The sequence below is a fragment of the Hirundo rustica genome, chromosome 20, assembly GCF_015227805.2.
Source record: "Hirundo rustica isolate bHirRus1 chromosome 20, bHirRus1.pri.v3, whole genome shotgun sequence".
In the NCBI taxonomy this organism is placed as follows: domain Eukaryota; kingdom Metazoa; phylum Chordata; class Aves; order Passeriformes; family Hirundinidae; genus Hirundo; species Hirundo rustica.
The window spans coordinates 10,583,553-10,604,572 of NC_053469.1; positions in this window are offsets into that span (position 1 = coordinate 10,583,553).

The window sequence follows — 21,020 nt, forward strand, 5'->3', positions numbered from 1 at the left end:
GTCCCCATTTACTTCCTTTTAGCCCTGAAATCTCTTTGGAAAGCGCTGTGTCACCCTCTAAATGAAGAATTAAGAAGGGTCATGTGTGCTGGATTTCAATGACTTGGGAATGCTGAGAAAGAGAATATCATTTGGAAACCCTCTGTGGTTTAATAAAAGGTTCATCCATAGGATGCAATTTGTCAGCACCTACAGGTCAGGAAAACCTGTGATTAAGAGCATCTGTGGTTTCCCCAGATGTGTGAGTGAGCTGCTTACTCCTCCCCAGTCACCCAAACCCGGGCTCAGCCCGGTGCCTGCCCACCACGTGGGCTGTGATTTCTTGCTTCAGAGTGCAATTGTTCAACACAAAGGGTGAGGCCCTCTTAATCTTTTTGTTTATCCTGGGTTTGGCAATTCCAATGTAATCTGCAGCCTGTGCTGCAGAGGCTCCAGCCAGGAAGCACAGCTGGTATTATTCTGCCTCGACAGACGCTGTTGAGGGAGCGCATTGCCCTCCCGAGGTACTTGTCCAGGGCTGGCTGAGTGGCTGAGTGGCGAGTGCCCCTCGCCCTGGCACCGCGCCGCGCTGAGAGCGACGGAGCTCTTTGTGCGGAGTGGCTCTACACGGCCCTCATTAAATACCATCACACTCTGGGATTTGTCATGGCAAATTCTGCTTATTTTGAGTCTCTGGTTGAGATGTTTATATGCTAACCTCTAATGGTTTATAAACAATAGTGAGAGCTCGTCACTGTTACCCGCGGGGGGATGGGGGACGGGACACCCCCCAAAGTAGCATGAAGATCGGGGACTGATTTGAAAGGACCTTAAAGCCCATCCAGTTCCCTGTCATGGGCAGGGACACCTTCCACTATCCCAGGGTGCTTCAAGCCCCAGTGTCCAACCTGGCCTTGGACACTGCCAGGGATCCAGGGGCAGCCACATCCTGTGCCAGGGTGACCTGTGCCTGGGCCTCCCCACACACACAAGAAAGAATTTCTTCTCAATATCTCATCTAACCCTGCCCTCTGGCAATAAAAAGCCATTCCTTGTGTCCTGTCACTCCAGGTCCTTGTCTCAAGTGCCTCTCCAGCTCTCCTGGAGCCCCTTTAGGCACTGGAGATTCCAGCAGACACTGTGCAAGCCCCAACTCGTGGTTGCCAGGCAGGGGAGCAGCACTCTGTCCATGATGGCTCTGCAACATGATACATAAATGCACACAGCACCAATTCTGTAAAATTTCCAGCCTGGAGTTGCCTTAGCCCTGTGCTGTTGGCCACATAAAACTCAGAGTCCCCCCAAAAAGGGCTCAGCTGGGCCTAATTCTCAGCACTGAGCCCGGCCGGCGCTGCCTGGTTCCCACAGACTGTACACTTCCCTGCCAAGATTTCAGTATCTTCAGAAATTCAGTGGAGCATGAAGGTCACAGCAAGGGGAGAATGACAGCCTGAGAGGTTTTTTTCCCCTTTCAGCAGCTCAGAGCAGACTGTTGTCTCTCTCTCATGTTGACTGTTTTCATAGGGTTAGCGTGAAGTTTATGTTTTACACAGCCCAGTGGCAGTCGGAGCTGGGATCAGCTGTGTTTCTTCAAGGAAGACGGTCTCATGTTGCAGACTTTCTTTCTCAGTGTCTGCAAAAGCTCGGTTTCCAGTGAAATTTCCCTTACAGATCTTTGTCTTGAGATTCTCTTTGTGGATGTATGTGAGAGACTGTACCCAAGGTTTCAGTTTGTGTATTTCTTTCGGTTCTTTTATTTTCACTTGCAAAGCTACAGGCGGAAATTAAACTTCAGCAGGGAGGGGGGGAAGCTGTTAATTTTTCACAGTGTTATGTATGCCAGTGCTCAAAATGATGATGCCAAATTAGCCATTAGAGGTCAAACCTCAGCTGACAGCAAATGTTTTCTTTTGAGGAAGCCATCCTTATTCCTGGGAACCAGTTTTGTTGTCCTGTGCTAAATGCAAGAAAGGTATGAATGTGTGGTTTTTTTCCTGGAGGGAAACACTAGCTGGAAGAATGCTGGTTTTAGCCAGTGGAAACAGCACATGCAAACAACGATTGGCAGTGAAAACAGCACTTGTATTTAGACTAGCATAGAAAAGAAGACACAATGTAGTACAGAGTAAATGTCCTTTTATACAGCCTGTACAAGGCTTTTTCTTCCTCTCATGGATTTGGACAGTCTATGAAGTGCGTTGGTCAGCAGAGATGCTGGTACACTGGGAGAAAGTAATGAAGGGTCAGTGGGTGACAGTGATGGAGTGTCTGTAAGGAAAACTAGGAACTCTCTGGAGAAGGCAGTGACACAGCTCTAACTCCCATGTGTCCTGAGGAAACTGTCCCCACGGTTTCTCTCAAATGTCATGAGAAAACAGGAGATTTTTAGCCAGTTTAAGTTCTGTTGGTTTCCAGTCCCCTGTGCCTCCTGAGGTCATAGTTCAAGGTACTGACTGTGTCAAAAAGTCAAAATTCCCATGTTTTATGCACTGTGTCATTTCTCCTCCTTTTTGACATTGGTGCCTTATAATGTTATTTGTTTGTATGTCAGGGTGAGGGTAGCTTAGCCAGCTCCCAATGTCTGAGTGAGGGTCGGGATTCACCAGGGAAGCACAAAGATCATGGAATGCTTTGGGTTGGAAGTACCTTAAAACATCATCCGGTTCCACCCCCAGCCATGGGCAGGGACACGTCCCACTCTCCCAGGCTGCTCCAAGCCCTGTCCAGCCTGGCCTTGGACACTTCCAGGGATCCAGGGGAAGCCACAGCTTCTCTGGACACCTGTCACAGTACTGATAGTCTGTATCTGGACAGATAAATCTGGTTATAAATAGGACAGATTTAAACTCAAACAGAGACCTCAACCAATCCCTTCCAACCCTAAATACAGATGTATCATTGGCCAGGGAGCTGGATGGTGTTAAGACCCAGACCAGTCAGTTGTCTAGATCCAGGAGTTTTGAATTCCCTATTTAAGAAGGTTCTGAACAATAACAGGCTGTTTGTCTTATGATCAAGAGGACTTGAGTCATGATTTCTGTCTCCAACCACTGACCGCATGTAACAGGCACCCTGTGCGGGGGCCTGCCCGCCTCCCAGGAAACAATTCCTTCCCAATATCCCATCTATCCCTGACATCTGGCAGTGGAAAGCCATTCCCCCTTGTCTTGTCCCTCCATCCCTTGTCCCCAGTCCCTCTCCAGCTCTCCTGGAGCCCCTTTATGCCCTGGAAGGGGCTCTGAGGTCTCTCTGGAGCCTTCCCCAGGATGAACACCCTCAGCTCTCCCAGCCTGGCTCCAGAGCAGAGGGGCTCTAGTGCTGTGATTATCAGGGCAATGTTTTCCTGCTGAGAATCCTGCACAAAACCATTGTCCCATGGTTGTAAATGCCACTAACTCCTACTTCATGCTTCGTGGGAACTTCACAGCTCTGCAGCCATCCCAGGTCCACAGCAGTGCCAGCAGCAGACTTCTGTTCATTCTGAGGAGGAATGTGAGATCTCCAGGTTTGGAGCCTTCCTTGGAAGCACCATAGGCTGAGCTGCATATACTTGGTTTCTGTGTAGGGTTTGCCAAATCTGTAATTGCTCAGCAGCATTTATCTGAAGACCTTTAGGCATTAAACTGTGTCACTTCCTACGGCATAAACCAGCCTGTATCTGTTATTCATGGTATTAATTGGACAAGGTGACTTCCCATGCCAAAACTGTGTGTCTGTGGGTCCTGGTGAGATTTGGTGCAGGAATGTCTTTGGCACTTACCGCTGCAAATGCATTTCCAGCTGGTGATGATGGTCAGCAACTTCTGTGGATTTCTTTGGCCTTTCCAGGAAGGAAGGCCTTGTCTCCACAAGTGCATCTCGTCTGAATGAGTGGCTGGATGGAGAAGACCATTTTGTGTTTGTGCAAACCCTCCCATCCAAGGACTACATAGAAACAGGAACACAGAAACAGGGACAGCCACAGCAGTATCCTGGTGGAATCAGAGACGGAAAGCCTTTAAATGAGTTTCTCAATTCATGTGTTGTGTCAGTCTTGATGAAGAGGATATTTTGCAGCTATTGTGATGAAATGCAGCTAAGCCCAAGGTAGGATCTGGCTGAGCAAGCTCAGAGGGAGAAACGGCAGCGTAGGAGTTTTGGCAAAGGTCGAAAATGTAACATTCAGGGCACACTCCTTGTGAGTCATTATCTCTTCTCTGGAAAATGGAATTTGGGTGATTTACTTGTCCTACTTTAAGACATTGTCTGAGTTGATCACTCTTTTATCCATGGAGGTGCTGGGACAGGATGCAGGTGAAAACCTGGTTTTGTCTCATGCCCAAAAGTTTCTCTATTCCCATTCCCACCTCAGCTTTTCTCTTGATGGTTTCTGGGAGAGCTGCCCCTGCTGAGACATTTTAGTGAAGTGGGAGAGAGGCTGATATCTGAGGTGAGCACAGGCTGGTCTATTTTTCTTTTCTTACTGCATGTTAAAATGCTGTGGTTAAAGGTGTGCTACAGCCAGGTTGGTTCACAGCCCTTGTCCCCTGCCTACTTGTCCACCCCTTGTGTTTGCAGCTCACGCCTGGGGAGGGGGCACATGGGTAGCCAGATGTTGAGACTGATCTGGCTGAAATGGGAGTTCCCATCCACAGCTGGATCAGTGCCTTGTAGTCACAAAGGATCTCAGGAACACGGTACATCTCAGGTGTATTGATGGTATGGACTGTTCCACCTCCAGCAGCCCAATCCTGGTTGGGTGCCCTGCAGAGGTGTGGGTGGACCAGTAAACTCCCCAGCTGTTGGGGTTTTAATTTGACAGTCTAAATTCATGGATTTAAAGTAGGGGAGATCACTGAGCTTGGTCCTGGCAGGAAGAAATGAGCTGGTGGTTGGAGAGAAGGAAGTTGGTGACAGAGGAGTCAGAGGAGGTATATGGTTCCCTACAAACAAGGCCATGTGACAGCATGGAGTGATCAATGTGCAGGGATAATAGATCACTGGGGAGTCAGCCTGAAAGCTGAAGCCTCTCAAAATATCTGGAACACTGTGGAAAAGAAAGTTAAGAAGACATCAAGTAAAGCTAGATAGCTCTTGCCCCCGGCCTCCCTCGCTGTTCTGCTTCCCTCAGCGTGGCTTGGCGCACTCCTGTCACTGACTGGAAGTGCGGAGCTGGGCACTCAGAAGTAGTTTGTGCTTCCCTCCGTGCAGACGGTGCCCTGTAGCAAAGGGCTGAGCCTCAGCTCCCAGGACTAAACCCACCCAGAGCCAGGACCAGCGTCCCTCGGCCTGGCCAGCTCCGGCTGCCCGCGGCTGTGGGGCCGTTCCTCCCCCGAGCGGGGCCTTCCCTGGATCAACCACATTTACTGGCATTTACTGGCAGGCTCAGATTACCCCAGTGAAAATAATCGGTTATGCAAAGTTACGCGGTTTAGATTGGGTTTCTTCTGTGTGGCCAGCGAGGTGTGAAAGTCAATCTGTGCCGCAAACCCTGCGGGCACTTTCTCCCTTCTGGCTGGATATAATACTTCTGGACTTGGGCTCTTGGGGGGAAAAGCTGGTCCTGGGCTCAGCTCAAAGGGACACAAAGCACAGGTGGTTACAGTGGGATGGAGCTCCTCAGCCGCACAGGGCTCCTAAACCCAGCCTGGCAAACCCAACCTGAGAGCTGGGTGTGAGGTCTGGCTCAGGGAAGCCTTTGGGTCACCTCAGCCAGGCTGGCGAGGACAGGCCATAGCTGCTGACAGAATATGCTTATAATGGTTTTATCATGGAATCACAGAATAATTAAAGTTGGAAAAATCTTCCAAGATCATCAAGTCCAACCATTCCCCAGCAGTGCCAAGGCTGCCATGTCCCCAAGTGCCACATCCACACAACCCTTAAATCCCTTTAGGCTGGGCAGCCTGTTCCAATGCCTGACCATTCTGTCTGATATCTAATCTAAAATCCCTGGCACAACTCGAGGCTGTTATCAGTGCACTCCTGTTCTCAGGCCGTCATCATGGTCCATGCAGAAACAGCAGAATAATCCTTGTCATTAGAAGGACTTGCTGTCAGAAGAGTCTATTGTGGTATCCCTCTGATACTTTTCTCTATGATAATCTTCCTTTTCATCCCCAAAGAATCACAGATTTGGAGTTTAAATGTGAAAAACTCCCTGTGGACCAACAGCCCCTCCTGATCTCCTGCCTGCAGCCACGGCATCCATGATTCCTGCCCAGAGAGACCCAGGCTCGCTCCCAGTTTGAGCTGGGAGAGAGGCTGGGGGGAGGCTGCAGGTGGCCAAGGCTCAGGCTGGAGCCCTGAGCTGACACCCCAGTGTGGTATCGATGTGTGGTCACAACAGTGGCACCTCACAGTCACTGGTAAGGGGCTTGCCGGCTGCTCCTTGGTGTTCATAAAACTGGAGCATCTCAAGGTTTGCCCAGGTTCTGCAGGCCCGATGGAATGGGAGGAACACAGAAAGGCAGCTCATGTATATTTAAATCAGTGCCAATTTATGCTGTCGCTGATCTGTGACTTACCGCAGTAACATTCATATTCAGCTTTAATGCCAAAAACAATACTCCGCTGCTTTCTTACTCCTTAATGAAAAATACCTCTTTAGGGCTTCTTTGAAGTCCCCACCCCTGAAAATCCCAGCTATATTGTCATCATTGTTACTGTTAACAGCCCCTGCCAGGCCCGGGAGCCTTTCCTGACTGATGGGTCGGCGGGGCTTTGTCCGGCGCTCCCATTCAGCGCTGACTACAGCCAGTTGGAAATGGCTAATGACGGCCTCCCAGGGGCCTGCTGCCAAGCTCTCAAAGACCTCCCAGGTTTGAAAGTGGCAGGGTGTCCTTTTCCTGGGGCCAGCCGCAGAAGGAATGCACACACTCAGATTCTCCTACCTAAGCTGCATCAGCCAAGTTATTTTTTCAGTTGCAAAGAGTCATCCATGCGTACAGAGCTGGTTGCTTAGCAGGAGAGAGATAGCTGTGTCAGTAGAGGACATGGAATAAATAGAGGGAAAAGGTTAGGTGGAAAGATCCCCACTAGTCTGAGGCATTGTTGTGTTTTAATGTTGAAAATAACCCTTTTGGAAAAATATGAAAGGCTTTGAAAACTTAAGCCAGGGTCTGTGTCAGAGACAGGACAAGATTCACTCATCCCCAGGGCGCAGTGATGGAGCAGTGATGGTGCAGTGATGTTTATGGGTGCAATTAGGAGTGTGAATTGTCTCGGTGGGCCCAGCTCCTACAAGCCATTTGCAAAGGAGCGCCAGAACACTGGATGGTCCCTGAGGATCTGTTGGAAATGGGACCGGGACGTTTCTGCCAGAATTTCATGAGAGTTTTAAGTCGGTGCAGACAGCCAGTACAGCCAGATGGAGCCGGGCCTCTGCTCCCTGCCCCAGTCCCTCTCTCACCCCCCTCGTCCCAGCACAAGTGCTCGTTTAACTGCAGGGCCGCAGAATGAGGGAACTGATCCCAGCTGAAACGGGCCTGTCAAAACCAGATGGTTAATTTTATCCCAGCTCAGCTCCCCAGTCTGGCTCGCTCTGCAGCTGCCCAGATGTGCGAGGAGGGGAAGGAGCAGGAGGGCTCTGTCTGTGCTGGGTCAGCACAGGCTCGTGCTGGCCAGAGCCCTATGAGCCCAGAGCTCAGGGCACTCTGGCCACACGCCCCCAGCCTCCGGTGCCTGGCTCTGGCCAAACAAGGACAACATGGCTGGTACACGCAGGGCTCTCCAGGAGCACCCCTGCTCCAGCACTGCCTGCTCCTGGCTCAGAAGATGAAGCCCCAGCCTTGGGGCTGGGGGATCAGCCCTACCCTGGTGATACTTGTTCAGTTTGGACCCTCCTGGCAGTTCAAAATCTGGTTAACTGAAATTTGAGCTTCAGCTCAAAGTTAGGTGAGTGCTTATCCCTGTGTTCAGACAGCCCAGCATGTGGAGCAATGCGGAGCTCATGTGCCCCTCACCGCAGCTCTGCCATGGCTGAGAACAGCTCACAGCTTCCAAGGGTGTTTCTCCATTATTCCAAGTGAAAAGGGCTCTTCGTGCTTTGCAAATTAATTTCCCAGAGAATATGTAAGAATTAGTTCATTGCTTCCACTTGTGCTACCAAATACAACTAATTCTTTCCTCCCACTAATGGAGTTCAAATTAATATGTTTTCTTATTAAAATAATAATTTCTTTTTTTTTTCTTTTTTTTTAATTGAGGGGAAAGCTATCCTCTCTGCAAGTGTTGATGTACCTTTAACTGGGCTGCTTGCTGTACAGAGTAGTTGAAGCTTCATTTAGACTGAATGAAAAAATCGATGCTTGTTGCTGAAGAGAGGAAACTGGTGGTGGATTATTCACTTGGAATGCCTTGTAGCAGTGGGGTTATAAGTGAGGAGGGGAAACACCAAGAGCACTGAGATCTGAACCAGAGGAAATGCATGAAGCCTTGAAGTGACCTTATGCAAATTCCTAATGATGAGACTTAATTGAACTCATTTTTTCCAGAGGTTGTGAAGATCAAAATAACAACTGCCTTGAAATGCAGAGGTCTCTGGATAATGCATGTGAATGTATGGTTGCATAGAGCTGAAAACTGCCCCAGGTGGGTGTGATCAGCCTCCCTGGCAGCAGGGTGCTGGACCCAGATCCCAGACCCAGGCTTGCTGGAGAGCTTCAGGGTTGCTCCAGAGGCCAAAGCAATTCCTGGGGTTTCCTCCTCCCTTCCACCCCATGGGACACAGGCTCTGCAAAAATGTTTATTTAAAGCTCTGTGTTTCTGTGCTGGGCCCCAGGAAGCCTGGGTGCCCCTGAAAGCCTGACTAGTCCCAGGAAGCCTGGCAGGCCCCAGGAAGCGAGTGGTGGTGGCTGGGAGAGCCACCTGTGCAATGAGCTGTCGTGCTCAGCCCGGCCCGCAGGGTCGGTGCCCCATCTCACACACACAACAACACCAGTGAGGAGAAACAGACCCAGCCCCAGAGGTCACCAGGCTGTGCCCTACTCGCAGGGTTGGTTCCCGATGGGAAATAATGTGGGCATGTGTTCAGTGTGACAGTGTCAGAAACTGATCCGGAGACTCTCAAGACCAATTTCCTGTGCTGTTCCTAGAGCTCAGAATTTTTTCCTCTGTGCTTGCATTCAGCTCTAGAATTCATTCCTGTGACAGTCTCAGCTGGTCTGTGAGCTGCACAGATAGACTGGCCTAACAGACACCAACTCAACCAGCCTAGTTCATTAGAGAATAGAAGTAAACAACTCCCTGGACATGATGATGATAGGTCAGATCCAAGTTCAAACAGGGCACCTCAGCCAATCCCTTTGAACCGTGGGTGCACCCATATCATTGGCCAGTGAGCTGGGCGGAGTTAAGACCCTTAGCCAATCACGTGTGTAAGCATGGGAAATTTGAAGCCCGTATAAAAGGAGACTCCCAACAATAAACTTTGGCTGTTGCTGCATTATCTCGATGTGTTCTTGTCACGTTCCTGTCTCCAACACCAGTGACAACTGGTGACCACCGACGTGATCCAAATGCTGCCATGGGTAGAGTGGGGAGACAGAGGGGCAGTGGGGCTGTAGAGCTGCGAAGAGCAGCGTGTAGAGCCGCAGAAGACAGTGTGGAGAGCTGTGTTTGGTCTGGACTCCTTTGTAAATAGAAGATGCCATGAGGAACATGGACGCATGCGCTTTGGTACTGGAAGACCCTGTTGTCCAGGCCTGGACTCTTTTTTTGAATGTTATAAAGCCCTGGAGGCTTGTAATGAACTTGCTAAGGCAGCTGGGGAACGAGCAGGACACAAGGACAGCAGAGGGGACACCGCGGGCACCGCCCACTGAGGCATGTGGCAAGAACAGGGCACCGAGTGAGGCAGCGGGAAGCATGGATGCCGCGCCGGGTGTGCAGGGGAGGAGGACGGGTGGAGCGACCACATCACACCACAAAACCTCATGGAGCTGCAAAGCTGCCCCATGCCAGGACATTTGGATGTCGGAACGCCCCACAGCCAAGCCAAGCTGCTGCAGAAGCGCGCTGAGCAGGCGTCCCGCAGCAGCATTGAGTGCGCCTGCGTGGCCATTCGATGCACGCACACTGTACCCACACACACCCCTTACCACCACAGATGAGTTTAGACCGCATCCTCCTGTAGCTGTTTGCCACGTCTCCAAGACCGTGCCTTCGACCCAGCCTCCTGTGGGCATGCCCAGCTGTCGTTGTACCTCATGGGCAGACCTGGGAAACGAGTCATCAGAAGTACCTGGATGCCAAAGGAACATAATACCCGGAAGTAGCAGAGGATCAGAGGATCCCAAAGCTGGCGCTGCTGTGCTCATGCCGCCGCTACCTGGGCTAGAGCAGCCCCTGGGATATACACCAGGAAAAGTCTCAACATATACTGGAGGAGATGCCTTCACTGCTATTGAGCCAGCGTGGTGCTGTAGTCTTCTGCTTGATCCAGGCGGATTCAGCCACGCCAAAAGCCACCACCTTAGGAAGCCCTGAAAAGCCACCACACCGGGACTGGGCAAGAGACAACGACTTTCTCCCCCCATCTTTCCCCGATGGGGCTGTGGATGTTTCTCCTGTTAGTTGGTTTTTTCATGGTTCCAAAGTTGAATTGTTTCCTGTTTATAGATTAAAGTTGTAAGTTTGTAAATTCCAAGTAACGAGCCAGCGGCACACCAATTTGAAAATTTGTGTTGTTGGTAATCTCTCCTGACAGCTCCTATGTATGAATGTTACATCTTCAGTGATATATGGGATACAACACTGGCTGGGAGAGGCTAGGCTTATCGAGTTGGGTGGAAAGTCTTATTCATACGAGGTTTATAATTTGTGTCATCATGCTGTCTTTGTCATCTTGTCAAGGAGTTCCACAGAAGATGACAAAGAACACTTTGCATTTTTTAAACAGGAAAGGAACTGTGACTGCTTCAGCTGGTCTGTGAGCTGCACAGATAGACTGGCCTAACAGACACCAACTCAACCAGCCTAGGTCATTAGAGAATAGAAGTAAACAACTCCCTGGACATGATGATGATAGGTCAGATCCAAGTTCAAACAGGGCACCTCAGCCAATCCCTTTGAACCATGGGTGCACTCATATCATTGGCCAGTGAGCTGGGCGGAGTTAAGACCCTTAGCCAATCACGTGTGTAAGCGTGGGAAATTTCAAGCCCCTCTAAAATAATAAGCCCCCAACAATAAACTTTGGCTCTTGCTGCATTATCTCGATGTGTTCTTGTCGTACTCCTGTCTCCAACATCAGTGACACATTCCCTGGATGGAGATTTTTCACAAGCGCATGTAGTGTTAGAACAACAGGAAATGGCTTTAAGCTGAAGGAAGGCAGGGTTAGGTGGGATATTAGGATGAAATTCTTCTCTGTGGGGGTGGGGACGCCCTGGCACGGGTGCCCAGAGAAGCTGTGGCTGCCCCTGGATCTCTGGAATTGTCCCAGGCCAGGCTGGACAGGGCTAGGAGTAACCTGGGATAGTGGAAGGCATCCCGGCCCATGGCAGGGGGTGGAATGAGATGATCTTTAAGGTCCCTTCCAACCCAAACTAGTCTGGGATTCTGTGGTTCTCCTCCTTCATATTAATTCATGAATGAGGAAGTATTGATCTTCCTCATTCATGAGAATGAGGGGGGGGAAAAGCACATTAGGCACTGCTGTGAAAAATCCTCATCCCTTATTCTGATGCCTAAATTATCTGGGCTCCTGTTTCCAAGGACTTGCAGAGTGAGGCACACACATGCACTTTTTGTCTGTGAAACACTAGCTGCCAAATTCTTCTGAATTTCATTCAAAGTACCAGATTAATTTATTTATTTAGATTCATAGATTCATAAGCAGCAGTAGAGAGCAGGAGGCTCTGACCCAGTGAATAATGGCGGATGTGGCTGTGAACAGCAGCTAATGAAGATGAAAAACTCCCCTGTCCAGAGGAATCCAAACACAGCCGTACAGATGAGGCTGTTGGCCCAAGTGCAGCTGTTTGTCTTTCCAGTAATCCAAAGGCGCTGCAGAGCCCTGAGAAGAGGAGGGGACGGTGGCTGTGTGTATAGCAGGCGTCAGTCATGCGTGCAGCTTCCTGGGAGGAGGTGAATCTGTGCCATGGCAGTGCCACCATGGCCCCTTGGCCAGGCCCCCGCAGGCACAGCCGGACTCCCTGACCCCATCAGCTCGAGCAGAGCGAGACACTCAGCGCCTTCCCTTCAGAGAGAAGCTGGAAAATCTTCTCTGTATTTAAAGTTCCCATGGCTGCAGTTTGAATTTGGCACACGGTTGGCCATGGGGTTATCTGAGGTCATGTACTCAAATAGTTGTAGATAAAACAAGGGCCTGTTTGGATTGGTAATCTCCAGAGGGCTTTTCCTCTGGGCGCGGGTAAAGATTTTGCAAGAGGACAGCAGCCAAAATAAAGATTGGGCTCCGTATGCAGTAGCTCAGTAAAGTAAAATGAGCAATGGAAAAAAAAAAAAAAAAAAAAAAAGAAAAATTGTGTAGAAAAGAAGCCTGTTTTCATTACGTTATTTTCTGAACTTGCTGTTGGGATGGAGAAGTTCCAGCCAAGGAGAGGGAGTCCTGCAGTAAGGCGCCATCCAGGATTGGGCTTGCCGTGCTGCTCTTCCAGGAAATTCTCTGTGGCTGCAGGAAGCCGCTGCTCTCCAGCTGGGCTCTCCAGAGCAGGGCCCACACTGCAGAGCTGTCAGGGCATGGGGACACTGCCCAGGGCTGCCCTGGCACCTGCTCCTCTGCTCAAGGGCTTAGTTCCCAAGTCTTTCCCAGCTAGGGCAGTTAGAAGAGGAAGAAGTTAATGGGTTTTGGAAGTTAAAGAGGGAATAAGATTCTGTCAGGCTCTTCCACAGGCCCCTGGGCTTTTATGGGAAACTATTTCCTCATGGCTAAGGCAGACTGGGACAAGAGCTGTGAGTCTGTGCCTTTCCAAGCTGCTGTTGAAGAACAGCAGATGTGTGCAGTAACAGTTCTGCTCCTTGCTCACTGCCTGCTCCAGCCAGCTTCAGCCTCCCCAGCCTGTTGTCAGGAAAATAATTGAAAGGCAAAAGCAAAATGACAAAGTTGGGAAGGAAATTCGGCCTTTGGGAGCTTTCTGTCTTCCTTGGATGCTGTGGTGATGGATGCTGCTGTAAACACATCACCTGACAGCTGGTGAAGAAGGAAAGATGAGACAGCAGTGAGGAGGAAAAGCCAGAGGAGGTGTTCTCCACAGGTCAGAGCACCAGGGACACTGAGCAGGCCTGAACTTGTGAGGTGCCCGCTCCATTGGGAGCTGGGGTTGATGCCTTGAGAGCAGCTCCACACCTCTGTGCCTGTCTCCTTGTCTCCTGCTCTCTGCTCCCCTGGATGGGGACAGTGTGAGGACTTCTGCCTGCACTGGGGATGCCAGTGGAGCACAGCTGGGCATTTCCAGAAGTGCGGTCCAGGTGGCACATTGGCAGTGCCACCTCTGGGCTGGGCCCTGGAACTGTCCCACAGCAGGCAGGGTCACCCAGGCATTGCAGGGACCTGCTAAATGTCCTTTAGGGCATTTCTCTGGGAGTGAAGAATGTACAAACCTCTTACCAAGAGGAACTTTATGTGAATATGTTGGTGGTGTCTTGGACAGGAGGAACCCAGCTCCCACTGTGTTCAGTGGGATTCATGTATCCCTCTCCTCTGGGCAACTGAGAATAATTCAGCCTCAGTCACCAAACCTTTATTTGCATCTTCATTAAAGTTCATCAAGGTGCTCACTGGAGATTTTCAGAGTTTGGAAGGTTGAATTCACAGAATCCCAGACTGGCTTGGGTTGGAACTGACCTTAGAGCTCATCCAGTCCCACCCCCTGCCGTGGGAAGGGACACTTCCTGCTATCTCAGGTTGCTCCAAGCCCTGTCCAGCCTGGCCTGGGACACTTCCAGAGATCCAGGGGCAGCCACATCTTCTCTGGGCACCCTGTCCCAGGGCTTCACCACACTCACAGGGAAGATTTTCTTTCTAATATCAAACATTAGTCTCTCCTCTTTTAGTTTAACACTGTCCCAATCCGTTCTGTCGCTGTCTGCCAGTGTAAAAACTCTCTATTTTACAAGCACTGAAATGCCTCAATAAGATCACCTCAGAGCCTACTCTTCTCCAGGCTGAGCACCCCCAGTTCTCCCAGCCTGTCTCTATAACAGAGAGTTTCCAGCCCTCAGAACACCTCCAAGGCCTCCTCTAGACTGGTTCCAGCAGGTCCACATCTTTCTTGTGCTTGAATTTATCAACCAATTTATTGCTGTCTCCTGCCTGGATGAAAACAACTGATAAATGCAGGTTTCTGGTGCAGGTTCTGAGGTTTACATCTTCCCAATGCTGTTTCTGTTAGCATATGCTTCAAATGTATATTCACATTCTTTCTGTGAAGCCAGTTTGTTAAGAAGAAGAGAGTCATAAGAAGGTCATGTATTCATCAAGATTCATTTTTAGAAAGAGAATGAGGCTCCATGCTTCTCTTTGGAGCCTTGGTCCTGCTCTTCTCCTTATAGGGAGTATTTTAATAAAGGGAAAAACTATCATTTTTCAGCTTCTGGAGACATGGAGTGCTGTTCTCAAAGAGCCTCCATTGCAGTCAGTGCTACCAAGGTTCAATTTCTGTCTCTATCAGTTTCTACACTGCCTGTAACTGTGTCCGGGGGTGTGGTGTGTGCACGGGGTGCTTTTAGTACTGAACTCATGACAGATTGATAATCACAGAATCCCAGACTGCTCTGGGTTGGAAGGGACCTTAAAGCTCATCCAGTGCCACCCCTGCCATGGCAGGGACACCTCCCACTGTCCCAGGCTGCTCCCAGCCCCAATGTCCAGCCTGGCCTTGGGCACTGCCAGGGATCCAGGGGCAGCCACAGCTGCTCTGGGCACCCTGTGCCAGGGCCTCACCTCCCTCCCAGGGAACAATTCCTGCCCAATCTCCCATCCAGCCCTGCCCTCTGGCAGTGGGAGCCATTCCCTGTGTCCTGTCCTTCCATCCCTTGTCCCCAGTCCCTCTCCAGCTCTCCTGGAGCCCCTTTAGGCCCTGCCAGGGGCTCTGAACTCTGCCTGGATCCTTCTCTTCTCCGGGCTGAACAGCCCCAGCTCTCCCAGCCTGGTCCCAGTGGAGAGGGCTCCAGCCCTTGGAGCATCCCTGTGGCTTCCTCTGGACTGTCTCCAGCAGCTCCATGTCCTCCCAGTGCTGGAGGCAGCTCTGCAGCTGGGGTCTCACCAGAGCAGTGGGGCAGAACCACCTCCCCTGACCTGCTGCCCTTGCTTTGGGTATTTTACATCTGTAATATTCCATGGAAAGCACTTCTGAGCTGCTGGGTTTCTCTCTGAGTACACATGGGGAAAAACAGAGTCCCTGCTGACTAGAGAAAGGAAAACCAGGAGGACTTGGCACCTACACAGGTGCTTCTGATGGCTCAGACCTATGTAGAAAGGAGTTTTCCCTCCTCAGAGCCTGGGTGCAGGTTGCCTGGGGTGGGGTCATCCTTGGCACTGTCTCTGGCTGTGGTCAGGCTGGGGGTGCCGTGTGTGCTGTCTGCTGGGGTCATGGTGAGGGTCACTCATCCCAGTGCCAGCATGTGACTGATGTGTCCGAAGCTCTGGCAGGCACCACCGGTCCAGCCCAAAGCCAGCCAGGACAAGGCAGTTTGAAATGCTTAATTTTTTTGTAGCCATGTGCCCTGACTCCCTGGGCTGCACTCGGTGAGGCTTTGTGTCACCTCCCTGCCCTGCCTGTGGTCCTGGAGCAGAGGCTTTGCTGCTGGGTTTGCTGTGCTGTCACACCACACCTGGCTGTCTCACTCATCTCTCTGGGACTGTGTCACAGAACCTCCTCTGAGCGCTGCAGTTGAGTTACTGTGGCTCAACAGCCACCCAGGGGTCAACAGAAGTGCCAGGGACTGGTTTGCAGCACACAGGCAAAGCTGGGAGCACAAGGGAGACATTTGTCCCCTGAAAGCTCTGTGTGATTGGAGTGAACAGACACGTGGCAGTTTGATGATGATGACATTTTCCATTTTTTTTTTTCCTCAGCAGTAGAGCACGATTAATCAGAAATGCTTTGGAACGACAACTGTTTTATAGGGATCGTAGCCCAAGTGCGAGAAGAGCGTTGTTATCAGGACAGCCTCGGAGCTAATTTGCTGAGACATTCAACTGCCTTTAAATCTCCACTGGAGAATTTCTGCCTTTCTGGTTGTGGGTCACTTGTGCTAATTTGGCATTTCTTAAAGCAATTTACGTTTTTCTTTCAGCACAAACACTTATCCTCTCTAGTAATGAGAACACTCCTGTGCTTGGTTTTGGGGGTGGTGGTGAAAGTAGTTCAGCTCTGAAGAGAGGCAGCTGTTCCCCTTGGCTTGCCAGCGGCTTTCAGGCATTTGTTGAGCCTACAGAGGAAAAGCATTCTTAAAGTCTGTGTCAGGAAGCCAGCTTGGAAGGCAGAGGAGCCATGTGAATTGTCAGGGTTGCTGTAAGACCTGTCACTTATCGCAGTGCTGGGGGTGCTGCAGGGCATTCGTGATGTGTCTGTGAAACCCTCACGGGACCTACAACGCAACACATGGAGCAGATTTTAATCTCACATTAGAGAGCTGAGTCAGGAGTTGCTGAATGAGAAGGGAGAGTGCACATGTGGTCATTAGGGCCCAGAGACAGACTCCTGACATGGGCTCAGGCCCATGGGTTTGGGTGTAAACTGGCCAAAAATGAGCTGGGAGCCGTGCCGTACAGGTAAGGCTGGTCCTCAAATAATTTAATAATAAGTGCATGGAGCAAACCTCTAATCCTGCCCTGTCCTGTGCACCCCAGAACTGGAGGGACAGTGAGACACTTGTGCTTGAGCTGCTCCATGCTGGTGTCAGAAGTGGTTTAGGGTGGATATCAGGGAAAGGTTCTTCCCCCAGAGGGTGCTGGGCACTGCCCAGGCTCCCCAGGGAATGGGCACGGCCCCGAGGCTGCCAGAGCTCCAGGAGCCTTTGGACAGCGCTGCCAGGGATGCCCAGGGTGGGGTTGTTGGGGTGTCTGTGCAAGGACAGGGGCTGGGCTGGGTGATCCTGTGGGACCCTTCCAGCTCAGGAGGTTCTGTGATTCTATGGTGAGTTTGAAGGCTCTGGAGAAGCATTTCCTGGTGAGATCAGAAGTTTGAAAATTAAAGTGGGAGTAAGCTTTGCATAAGGATGATTTATTTGTTGTGGAATACAAGGTGCCAGGACCTGCTGGAAGAGGACAGTGGCCCATGAGGGGACTCTTAAGCCCATGAGAGCCCTTGGAGAAGCCAAAGGCAAAGCAAAGACTGGAGCAGAAGTGTTAGAGAAAAACCAGGCCCTGGTGACCCAGCCTCCCTCTGAAGGGTCCAGGAGGTGTCGCAGCATAGATGAGAGGGAAAAGAGGGACAGCTGTGGGAAAAGGTGATGGTGGGCTGAACCTGTGCAGTTGAATAGTCTTTGCAGATTCCCACTTCTGTGCCAGCAAGCCTTGAATTGAGGCTTAGAGTAAAAAATGTCATTCAGATCAGCCCTTCAAGCCTAGGTAACATTTTTTTCCAAATCATGAGTGTTTACCAGCTACTTCCCAGGAGAAGGGGACCTCCAAACAGGAGATTTTTTGTGTGTTGTTTGTTCAAGCAACAGTGAATAAAGGTTTCTCAGGAGCCTGGTTCCCTCCTTAGGGATTCAAGCCTCTGCTTTGAAGTTTCATCTCCAGCTGGAAACTCACACAAACCTTTAGGCCAAGAGCATTTTTTCCCTGAAATATTTGATATCAGTGCTTTGGTATAAGTCTGTTATTTGTGTGTGGGTTCTGCTTTGTGACTCATCTTCCTTGGCAGGAGACAGCCAGCCAGTGTCAAACTGGATTACTGAATCAGGGAAAAATCCATAGTCCCTGGTAAGATACTTGGGGACCTCCAAGTCATGCCTTGAGATAAATGCTCATTGTCAGGTGGGGAAATGGGATTATTTTGCATCACTCCTCTGTGAGCATGGAAACTCTCCTCCATACCCTGATGGATCATGTGGAAATATGGAACAGAATCATTTGTCTTTTTGGGAGCAGGGACCCACTCAGGTCAGTAGTTCTTTCCCTGTGCTTGGAGCAGTCACGTGAGTGTATCTATTTCTCCTTCACTTAATGCAATCCTGAGGAGCCACGGGAGAAAAAAGTGGCCCTCAGACGAGTTCCACACTGGTCCTGTGCTCTAGTGACTACTGGAGGAACATGCTGGTGGTGCCTGTGGGCCATCCAGCCCGGGACACACTGCCCATCTCCCTCCTCACTCCTGGAAGACATTAAAGCAATTCATGTGTGACCTGAACGTGCTCTGGTTGCAGCCCCACAGTCTGGGACTGATGCTGGAGAGCTGCATCCTCCTTCCAGGGCTGCTTAGTGAAGGTTTCCAGAAAGTACTTCCATGGAGGAAAGTCCCATCTCCTGGGCTCTCCCCCAGCCGCAGTCCCAAGCATCTTTGTGTAGCCCTTTCCCACCGCTGTTTTCCCATGGCAAGAAATGCCTAGTTCAGAAAGCATCAGCCCCCAAGCCCTTTGATCTTTTCTTTCTCAAGAGAAAAAAGATTAAAAAGAGACAAGAAGTTAAGGATTTGTGAGGGGGAACGGAACATGAATAGCAAATTCTGCGGCGGAGGTCACCTCCCCCCAGCTTTCTTCCTGTGTGATCAGGAGGAGGGAAGGGTGTGGAGCGGGTTGGGGGGCATCCAGGGAGGAAGGGAGTAAACTGGGGGCAGAGGAGTGGGAGTGGAGCGGTGGAGCCCTTCAAAAGGAACAATGCTGCCAGCGCTGGCATTGTCAGGTGGCCCTTTACAGAGGGCCGTGAATACAGGTTATAAATTCTTTGGCCATTGAGAAAGCTCTCCAAACCTGACTCCATCCTGCACTAAACCAGGCCTGGGCCCTATCAGTTGCATAGCAATGAATTCATTTACATCTGGATAGTTAATCTCCAATTCACTTGACAGTTTATCTCCTCTTGGAAGAGCAGCAGCGCCTGCTCTATTGTGTTGGAGCCAGTCGAGGCTCATCAGCCAGGCCAGCACCTCTGGTGTGTGCTCAGCAAAGATAAGCAGGGTGGGTATTGATATGAAACATGAAATTATTGCCCCAAGCTGCTTGATTCTGGTATCCTTTTACTCAGCATCCTCCCCACCTTCACCCTTTGGCTCCCCAGGGTGGAAATGCCATGTCTCTCCCTCTGACCCTGTCACAGTTCAGTTGGGAGTGTGACTTTTCTGATGTGACTGGCATTAGATGAACAATTGACAATCCAGAATTATTTAGTTTGTTCTTGTTTACTGCAGCCTCCTAATTCTGCACTGATTTTTATCTCTGAATATTTTCATAGAATCATATTACTGTAGGAAAAGAGCTCTGAGATCATCAAGTCCAACTGTTCCCCCAGCACTGCCAACCCCAGCACTAAACCATGTCCCCAAGTGCCACCATCTACACATTTTTTGAACACTGCCAGGGACAGTGATTCCACCACTTCCTTGCACAGATGCCCCAAGGGGAATGGATGGTCTTGTTCAGCGTGGCTCAGCAGAGCAGCTCCCCAGAGAGCTGTGAGCAGCCTGGGATGTCCTGCAAGGCCAGGAGAGGCATCATTCACCCACAGTGCCAGCCAGGGCAGCTGACTTGTGAGCCAAGGCTTTTTGGGTAGCACTGATTCAAGCGATCCTGCCTGGAGAAATCCCGTGGTACTGCACATCCAAAGGGGCAGTGATGAGGAGAGGGAGCCTGTTGCTGCTGGGCTGTGCAGGCATGCAGAGGTGCGGACAGCGCCTGACTTGGCAGATCAAGTCACTTTCTGTTTCTTTTAGGAAAGTGGATCAGGAAAGAAGACCATGAGGGTCAAGGGACAAAGTTAAGCATGAGAATTCCTTGATTTATTCATGGTTTTAAGTCTCCAATTTTAATTTCCTGCAGTCGGTATTTGTGTGTATTTGATGTGGTTTGGACATGATCGGGAGAAGGGCCACTCTAATTAAATATCCCTCTTCTTTTATCTGGAGTGGCTACAAATCTTCAACTGGGCCTTTTGTTTCCTCTAATACACAGTGCACTCTGCTCTGGTCACAAGAACCATGGCAGAAAGGTTTCGTGTGGTTCACACCAAACAGTTAAAAATGGTGAGGTAAAATAGAAACTAATGAGAATTTAAAATCTAATACTGAGGCAAAGCAACTTTATCTCTTACTTTTAGTACTAAAGAATCTTTCGTTTGTAGACAACCAGGAAAAGACAGAATTGTTTTCTTTTCCCATGAAAGCTCAGCCCTTCCCTGAGTCCCAGTAGTCCAGCAGCTGAGACTGGAAGTGGAGCTCCCAAGACTGGGAAGAGCCCTGAATCTGCTGAGCTGTTCCTGCTCTTCTCTCGCTCTCACCTTGCCTCTCCATGGGAGGAGCTGGAGCCAGGAGGGCACAGAAGTTCTTCAGTGAAGAGCAGCATCAGGCTGTGGGAGCAGTCTGCCCCAGCAGCACTGGGATTGGATTTCCTGTCTGTGACCTGTAACTGGAATTGGTTTCAAATAAGGAAGATTTGGCTCAGCAATGTGGCCATCCCCAGCTGATCCCTCTTCAGCATGAGGCTGTGCTGGGCCTGCCTGGATGATGCCTTGAGTTACTTTGGTTCCTTTCCATGTTATCCCTAGGAAACCAGTGAGCACCCAGCAAAGGAGGGACCTACCCCAGCCTGCAGGGGCTGCTGGAGTCAGTCCTTCATTCCTGGGGAACACTGATGGAGTCAGTCCTGCGTTCCTGGGGAACACCGCTGGAGTCAGTCCTGCGTTCCTGGGGAACACCGCTGGAGTCAGTCCTCCATTCCTGGGGAACACTGCTGGAGTCAGTCCTGCGTTCCTGGGGAACACTGATGGAGTCCTCCATTCCTGGGGAACACTGCTGGAGTCAGTCCTGCGTTCCTGGGGAACACTGCTGGAGTCAGTCCTGCGTTCCTGGGGAACACTGCTGGAGTCAGTCCTCCATTCCTGGGGAACACTGCTGGAGTCAGTCCTGCATTCCTGGGGAACACCGCTGGAGTCAGTC